General features: G+C 35.7%; 1 long non-coding RNA gene and 1 pseudogene across 2 annotated transcripts; one reads left to right on the top strand and one right to left on the bottom strand.

The window, feature by feature from the left end:
- LOC147502327 (RING-box protein 1a pseudogene) lies at window positions 1-408 on the bottom strand (annotated as a pseudogene).
- A 3,989-nt stretch (window positions 409-4,397) lies between these two features.
- LOC147502326 (uncharacterized) lies at window positions 4,398-7,438 on the top strand. Of its 2 annotated transcripts, XR_015219973.1 has the most exons (5): window positions 4,398-4,521; window positions 4,818-4,882; window positions 6,052-6,129; window positions 7,178-7,264; window positions 7,343-7,438. It is a non-coding gene; the product is annotated as an uncharacterized LOC147502326 (long non-coding RNA). The 2 variants fall into 2 exon arrangements; XR_015219972.1 differs by lacking the exons at window positions 7,178-7,264; window positions 7,343-7,438 and having other exon boundaries at window positions 6,052-6,143.
- The last annotated feature ends 599 nt before the right edge of the window (window positions 7,439-8,037 follow it).

Below are 8,037 nucleotides of genomic sequence, written 5' to 3'. Positions count from 1 at the left end.
CTAGTGGCCATACTTTTGAAACTCCCACCTTTGTTATCTAATGGGCACACTTGACGGGTCTTGAGCCAACGACTGATGCAATGGAAGTGAAATGCATGGTTGCATACGCCCCAGGCAACAGTGCATTCATCACTGGTCGCACTAGCTTGATTAGCTTGACATTCAATATAGAGATCCATGATATGATTCCTGCAAATCTTACAGTTGTCCACAACAATATCCCAAGCCCAAAGAGAAACAGCGTTCCATTTTTTGATATCAAACTTTTTAATTAGAGCCTTTTTTGAAGATGGTCCAGCACCACCACCGGTTGAACCACCCCTTCGAGCTTCACTTGGGGGTAACATGTTCACATCCGTGTCCAAAGAAGCCATCGCCTTCGCTAATTGATTTAGTAACCGACTAGTAATAAAGTTTTTGACAGAAGGTGGTGCCACACTGCCACGAAACAATTAACCAAAACCTCCCAAAGGGCAGAAGCTACGTCTCCATAAATAAAAGATAGATACAATCCACCATCACAACTCGAAAATCCCAAAAGCTCACCGCCTAGAAATTTAACAGAATCCAATTCACTTATAGTGGGACGTTCAAGAAATTCTAGTATGCCAAGAATTTGGCAAGTACCTTTTAACTTTTCTGAGGATTTTAGAGTCAGTTCAGAGAGACAAGGCGCTCCCACTCATCCAACAAATTCATACCATGAAATTGGAGATTCTTCAAGTTTGGAAAACATGTGATCATACCACCACCACCACTACTGTCTATGCCAATTTCCACAAAACTCACTACCGATATGTGTAACCGGCTCGAAGTGGTCAATGACGAGCTCTTCAAGCGATGCTAGCTTACCCAAACTTGGCAATTGCTTGCACTGTTTGCAATCATAAAGTTTCAACACGACTAAATTGGACAACAATGCATTCATTAGCATCCATAAAGGAAACTTGGATCCAATGCAGTGCATATACAGATATTAAATACTAATAAAGTTTTTCTGATTTCATTTGAACACCACCTGTTTAGCAAAGCTTTACATATATAGCAAAAGCCTTACATGCACTATGTGCATAGAGCAGTATATGCAAATAAAGCATTGTCAAGCAAAGAGAATACCTCTCCAAGTATGGTCGCTTGTTACAATAGTCTTCATAAAAAGAATCACCAGCAGTGAAAAGATTAACACCCTACCATATACATCTAATATTATTTTAGTAATGGTGATAGATCATGTCTTCCAAAAAGTTGTTCCATTCTCCGCATCCAAAATGTCAGTACGTCATATTTCTTCTACAAGAGTTGAGACTACCTGTTATATTTCAAAAGGAGAAGCTATTTTAGCGTTTGATTAGCTACAAACAGTACTAAAAATATTTGTCGAGGTTAGAGTGATTACCCATTAAGCTTCTTCATGCTCATCAATTTCCCATATGTCTAGAATAGGCACACTTGTGGCAGCAACTTCAGGTTCAGGATCGGGTTCGGGTTCCACAATATCACCACAATCTTCGTTAATTTCAAACTCATCAATAGCCTTATCAACTATCTCAAATGCAAATTTGTCCCCATCCAGTGCACCTTATAATATACAAAATATAATTGAAACACTTGGTAAATGGAACTATGAGATATTGTACAATAAAAAGGTTTGTCATATATAAAAACAATATTATTACCTTCCAACTTCTTTCTAATCCAATCCTGAGTACATATCAATGCTTCAACAGTATGTGGTCGCATAGTCGATCGGTATCGATTAACTACCCTACCACCAGTAGAAAATGCAGATTCAGATGCAACTGATGATGCAGGAATTGCTAAAATATCACGAGCTATTTTACCCATGATAGGATACTTCGAAGAATTATATTGCCACCAGTTTAAAATATTGAAATTCTTGTCGTCCAAGCCTATCCCTTTCTGCATTGGGAGGACTGGTTCTTCCAAATATATCTCCAACTCACTCTTCAAGTCTACATCCACCGAACTATCTTCAAGGAATGCTTCAAAACGCCTTAGCTTTGGCCTAGAAGTTTTGCTTGCATTAGCACCAATGTCCCTCTTACTGCCAGAAGCCTTGCTACTAGTCTTAGTGTTCCATGAGGAGGGTTGACTTGGCATAGAAGACCGAGTTGCATTCTCGTTGTACAAACTTGTAAGTATATCACTTACCTCTGTTATCTTCTCTAGAGAATGTTCAGTGCCATATATCAAAGGAAAGTCACTACACCAAAACAACAAATTTGTGACGGCTATTTGGCGTCACAATTATTTTTTGTGACGCCATTTTGGCGTAAAAAATTTGGCGTCTCAATTTGTGTCACTTTTTTTTGTGACGGCACTGTGGCGTCACAAATATATTTGTGACGCCATTTTGGCGTCAGTAATTTGTGACGGCACTTTGGTGTCACTTTTTTTTTTGTGACGGCATCCTGGCGTCACAAATATTTGTGACGGCTTGTTAGCGTCAGTTATTTATGACAGCCCTTTGCAATTAGTGGCTTTGACAAAAGGCCACAAAATATCATTTATTCAAAAAAAAAAAAATAACTTTTCGTTTTTGATTGCCATTACATTTTTTTTTTTCTCCCCTTAAATCACTTGCATAAATACAACCATAAAACCCCAAACGCCAAAATTTGACAAAGCATATATCACAAAATGATTAACACAAAAAATATAAAAAATCTACCAATATAATGTAATCACTCGACTACAACTCAAGATCACATATTAAGTATTCAAGTTCATCTATGAGCAAAAAGTAATGGAAAAAAATTCATCATACATTTGTTTTGTATTCTACAAACTAGTGAATAAAGGCAAATAGTGAGAATGTAGAAGTTATATAGACAAAAAAAGTTGTACAGGAGTGCTTCAAGACTCCACATGCTAGTTGTACCATCCTTTATAGGTTGTCCTAATCCAAAATAATTAGTGATCCATGTCTTGTCTTTGGCACTTAACAAACAAGGCTGTAAACACGTGATATATACGTTTTGTTAAGTCCTCTAACACTGGAAATATGTGTACATAGTGGACTAGAAGTCTAAACGAAAGTACATTTCTTATTATAAAAAATCTAGGATACAATTAAGATGTTCACACAATTTAAATTGTGGTCCAAAAAATAAAAGATGAATTAATGTAAAGGTGTAGCATATAAAATACCTTGATAGACCCGCTCGACAAACCCACTTTGTATAGCGTAAGGCATTCCTCAAACAATAGGAGTTCCACCCTTACTACTCGAACAGTCACTCCAAGAATCACTAATGTAAACAAATAGATTACTTTTTCTTTAATTAACTTACTTTTTACTGAAACCACATTATTATTGGAGGGAAACTAGATAAGCAAAGCACCACAAAACTGAATATATATATTTTTTATGCATATTGAAAGTTAGGGGTTAAGCAGAACCCTTCAGTACTATTATAACAAGAATATGTCTACACCCACCGAGATTGGTGCGTACTACTTTGGTACTACCCTAGACCATTATGTTAATGATGACTAACAACATAGTTCCCAACACCCATGACCTAACATACATAGATGGACTAAATTAGCTATGAACACAAAACAAATGCCTAACATAGAAAACACATGCTATGGACACAAAACAGGCCTAACAATAGACTTTGTTATTAACAATTAAGGTGATCAATCATATACCTTGTAATTTGTAGCCAAGAGGGCAAGGTAAATCCCTTAGTGTGCGAGGAGATAAGTTAGCTTTAATGCTAACTAATGACCTAAAATTTAGCATCCTTTAATCTTTATCTGTCCTTCTACTAACTAATGCTAACAGGTGTAGGTAAAACCATAGCTAAACTGTGTAGCTAACAAGTGTAGAACCATAGCTAAACTGTGCTAACAAGTGTGAATATCATAGCAAGAAGCATAATAATTACAAGACACAAGTACAAACAGTTCATTACTAATCTAAAATTCTTGACTTAAACAATGAATATGATCATAATAAATATAAAAAAGGAACAGTATACTCACAAAGTTTCAGCAATAAGAACTGAAATTACTAGAAATCCAATAATGTGGATAACAATGCTCTTTACTATAGCAACCAGTTCCTTGCACTACACCATTTGGGTGATTTTGCAACCATTGAGATTTCTTATTAGTAACACATATTGATCCGTTAGGTAATTTTTCACATTCATTATCCGTTGGCAATTTTTATAACCGTTAGTAACCATTTGTGCAAATACTAGAATTATTATGTAACGTTTCCGGGATATTTTCTAACGCTTATGCATGTGTGACAAAGTTACATACGAAAAACCTAATATAATAGAAAAAAGAAAATAAAAACTAAAAACACAAAAAGAAAAATGAGAAACTAGTGAAGAGGGAAAAGGAGTGGTGTTGCCATCTGGTAAGTCGTCCTCTCTCCCTCCTTTTGTTCTTTCTCCTTCATAATCGCCCAGTTATGAGATATCGCCTTGCAGATGCTCCTTGCTTTCTCTTAAAGTGCCAAAACCTTCATCTCTCTGCAAGGTATGTAACACCGTCTCTCTCACTGATTTCATTTAAATAGATCTGTAATTCTCAAATAGTATTTCAGTTTCGTAGAGTACAAAGTTTGATGACTGTCTTGAAATTAATTTTGAAACAACTTAATTGGGCGAAAGGAAGTTTGAATAATTTTGTTTTTAAAGTTCAAGCTTTATTTTCTCTTAAAGCTTTCAATCTGGTCCATGTTCCCTGAAAAATGACAATTTTGTTAATATTTCGAACATAATATTGTTTTCCTCATCTTATTAACTACAAATTTTCTGAATCCATTACTGCAGTAGCTGAAGTAGTGAGTACAGAGTCTTGTGTCAACTTGGGGCTCTCTCTTTTCTCTAAAGGACGGGTAAATTATCCTCTATATTGAGTCTAGCACTGTTTTATGATATGAGTAGTTTTTATTTCATATATTTAGTTAAGTTTTGAGCATTTAATTAACTTTTAACTACTGAATTTAGTTCAGCCTTATTCATAGGTCATCTTGAGGTTCATGCATTATTTTTGTCATTTGATACTCGTGATATGAATTATTGATACTGCAGTTGATGATTTAAGCCTTGTTTGTTTTTCCACCTTTGCAAGTATTTGCCACTAAGCATCTTGTATAAGTTCATGGAAGTGTCTGCAATGGTATACTTTATTTGATAATCGATAGTTTTAGGTGTTTGGGAATGTGGCAAGCCATTTAATCGATAGTATGAACTACTGAATTCTAACACACTTGAGGTTTATTGAGCTTATTGAGAGCACAGTTACAAGTGTAAAAAGCAATGACAACTTATTCTGGGGAACGTAGTTCACTTATGCCCCAAGCACACAAAAATAATAGCGACGTGATAGAAACTCTCGGGCCTTCGCGATTTTGATCATTTGTCCGTATGAGACACATCTTTTGTTATGCTCGTGGTGCGCCTTCAAGTCCCTTCCTCCGCGTAGCATCTTGAAACTATATATCCTCAGATTATGGAGGAACTTAATATGAAAAATGAGGGCAAATCTTTCGTCAACATAGTCAATGGAGCACTTCGATCCAAATCAAAGTTTGGGTAAGATATATATTTTTTGTTTTTTTGGGCTTTGATATAGAACCCAATGGTAAGTATTTAGGAGTGTCAAGGCATGAATATACATAGATTTTATTTTGTTACCTTAACGCTTTGTAAAGAGGAGCAAGGATTGCGTTCCTAAAGTGTGATGGCCAATATTGTAAGATTTTTGGTTTTAGATAAAAAACTGATTATGCGCTCTTTTGTTGTGTTTTGTTATCTATTTCTCTTTCCCATAGCTACTTTTTACAGGGCTATGGTTGTACAATTTATTGAACGACAAAATTAGAAACTTCTCTCCACAAGCTATACTATGGCCATTTGCATTCTTATATTCCTTTTATTGTTGATGTTACTTAAGGTTTTAAAATGGTACAATGTGGTTTGAGATCCTTTTTTCTTTCTTTCTTTCTTTCCACTTTTACTTAAACACTACTAATTTGCACTTAACTTTCATGTTGATGGCCAGGTTGGTGCAGGTAAGTCATCCTTGTTAACTCAATACTAGGTGAGATGCGGCTAATTGAAAGATCGATATATTCTCAAGGTTGATTAGCATAAAGCACGGCGCAGTTTATCAATCTTTCTAAGTCAGATTTTCCTATTTCTTCCCTTTTAAGGTAGAGTTAAACATCTCATGATGTTGTTTGCAATTAATAACTGTAGGTTCCATGGATTCTATCGGGATCAATACGTACGTGATAACATATTACACTACACCAGAATTGTTAAAAAAGGATGGGGGTCTTAGGACGAGCTTGGGTCGTCTTTAATTTAGGATGGGCTTCGTAGTCCCAACTGAGAAAAGAACCCGTCGTATGATTTATCTTGAAATATTGAGGACTTTTTTTCTTGTTTTTAATATGGGACGAACAATTTAGTCTTAAATTTTGTTAGATACCGTCGCTACAAAAAAAAATACCCATCTTTAGCCATCACACTAAATGACTGCATTTGCTGTCATTTGCTGAAGCATCCTGGATGGGTTGGTAAGATATATAATGTTATTGTCTGTGTGCCTTTTCTTATCTCATGTACATATCTTAGTTTTAGCTATCCCCAGAGATAAAAGAAAGTGTAAAGCTCTAATCACGTGAAAAAATCTCACGTTAAGGCTACCCAGTCAAAGGAACCTGAAACCCAAGCTTAGAAGTTAGTATTCATGAACTAGGTCATCAAGCTTCTTCCTTATTAGATCAGGAAGTTGAAGACCATCAGAATATTGTTGACCAACAGAATATTTAAGAGGACTCCTCAAGAGTCCAACTCTTGTGCTTCATTTTTCCTTTGGACTAGCACCAGTGAATATCCAAAATCACTAGTTTCTGAGGGTTATAAAAGTGAGAATAGAAGCACTGGATCCTATCGCTATCACGGTCTTTCTTTTTCTGAAGTTCACATGATTGTGACTGAATAGAAATTAAAAATAACAATTTATGGCCAGTGGTCATCGACTTTTATATAATGCCTTAAAGCACCATACTGAAAATGCATTTGGCTTTGTTACCTTTCCTAGGTTGAGGCCCTAATAGGATGTTTGCATATGAAATACAAGAAACTGTTCATTTCTTTCCATTCATCAATATTATCTACAGGACTACTGCAAAGTACAATTCTGGAGTGTTGGTTGCATCTGGTTCAATCGCTCAAGAGGCAAAAGAGCGTGAAATTGTGGCAAGAAAGTAAGCATTGTGCTATTTGAGTATCTGATGAATTATAAGTTGCATATGGAAACTGAATTGAGTTATTTTATCATGCAGGTTAAGAGAACATGTTCAAGGACGACAACAATCCCCTTCTTATATTTCCGGAAGGAACTCGTGTTAATAACCACTACATAGTCACGTTCAAGAAGGTTTCTATCCTGTTTGTGCTTTTTTCGTTTTTAAGGATTTCTTTGTTGAATATCACATGCCCTGATATGAGCTTTGAAAATTATCCTGTTCTTACCCAGGAAAAAGGGGGAAATCTTGTTCTTTGGTGACATTGAAATTATGATGGAATTCATAGTTCCTTAACAACCCATACCGGGTGAGAAAGTGCTTAATGGAGAGAAGAGACAACTAGTTTTCTGTCCTAGTGAAAAACTTACATCCTACACCTTAACTGAACATGTTCATGCCATTAGCAAATGAACTCTGACGTGGGCATGTGACATCTAATTATTAAAAGATTGGACTCCACATCTAATGCGGTTTGAAGTTTCACTTGCTAACGAAACTTTTCTATTATTGAATTGTGTCGATTATGTATCAATGGGAGAACAGTTAATTTTTTTATTTTGCTATAGAAGCACACCATCTAGCATGTTGAAACAGTTGAAGCATGTTTATTTAGATTTATCTTGAGTCTTATTTAGTTTCATTTAACGACTCAGGTCCGTCCAAAGTTTTCAATAGCAGAATTGTTAGTTCATGAACAATTCTTGAATTTACAATGGTGTCTTCTCGTTATG

The sequence above is a fragment of the Coptis chinensis genome, chromosome 4 (genome assembly GCF_015680905.1).
Source record: "Coptis chinensis isolate HL-2020 chromosome 4, ASM1568090v1, whole genome shotgun sequence".
Lineage (NCBI taxonomy): Eukaryota > Viridiplantae > Streptophyta > Magnoliopsida > Ranunculales > Ranunculaceae > Coptis > Coptis chinensis.
This window is presented reverse-complemented; position numbering and strand designations above follow the sequence as displayed.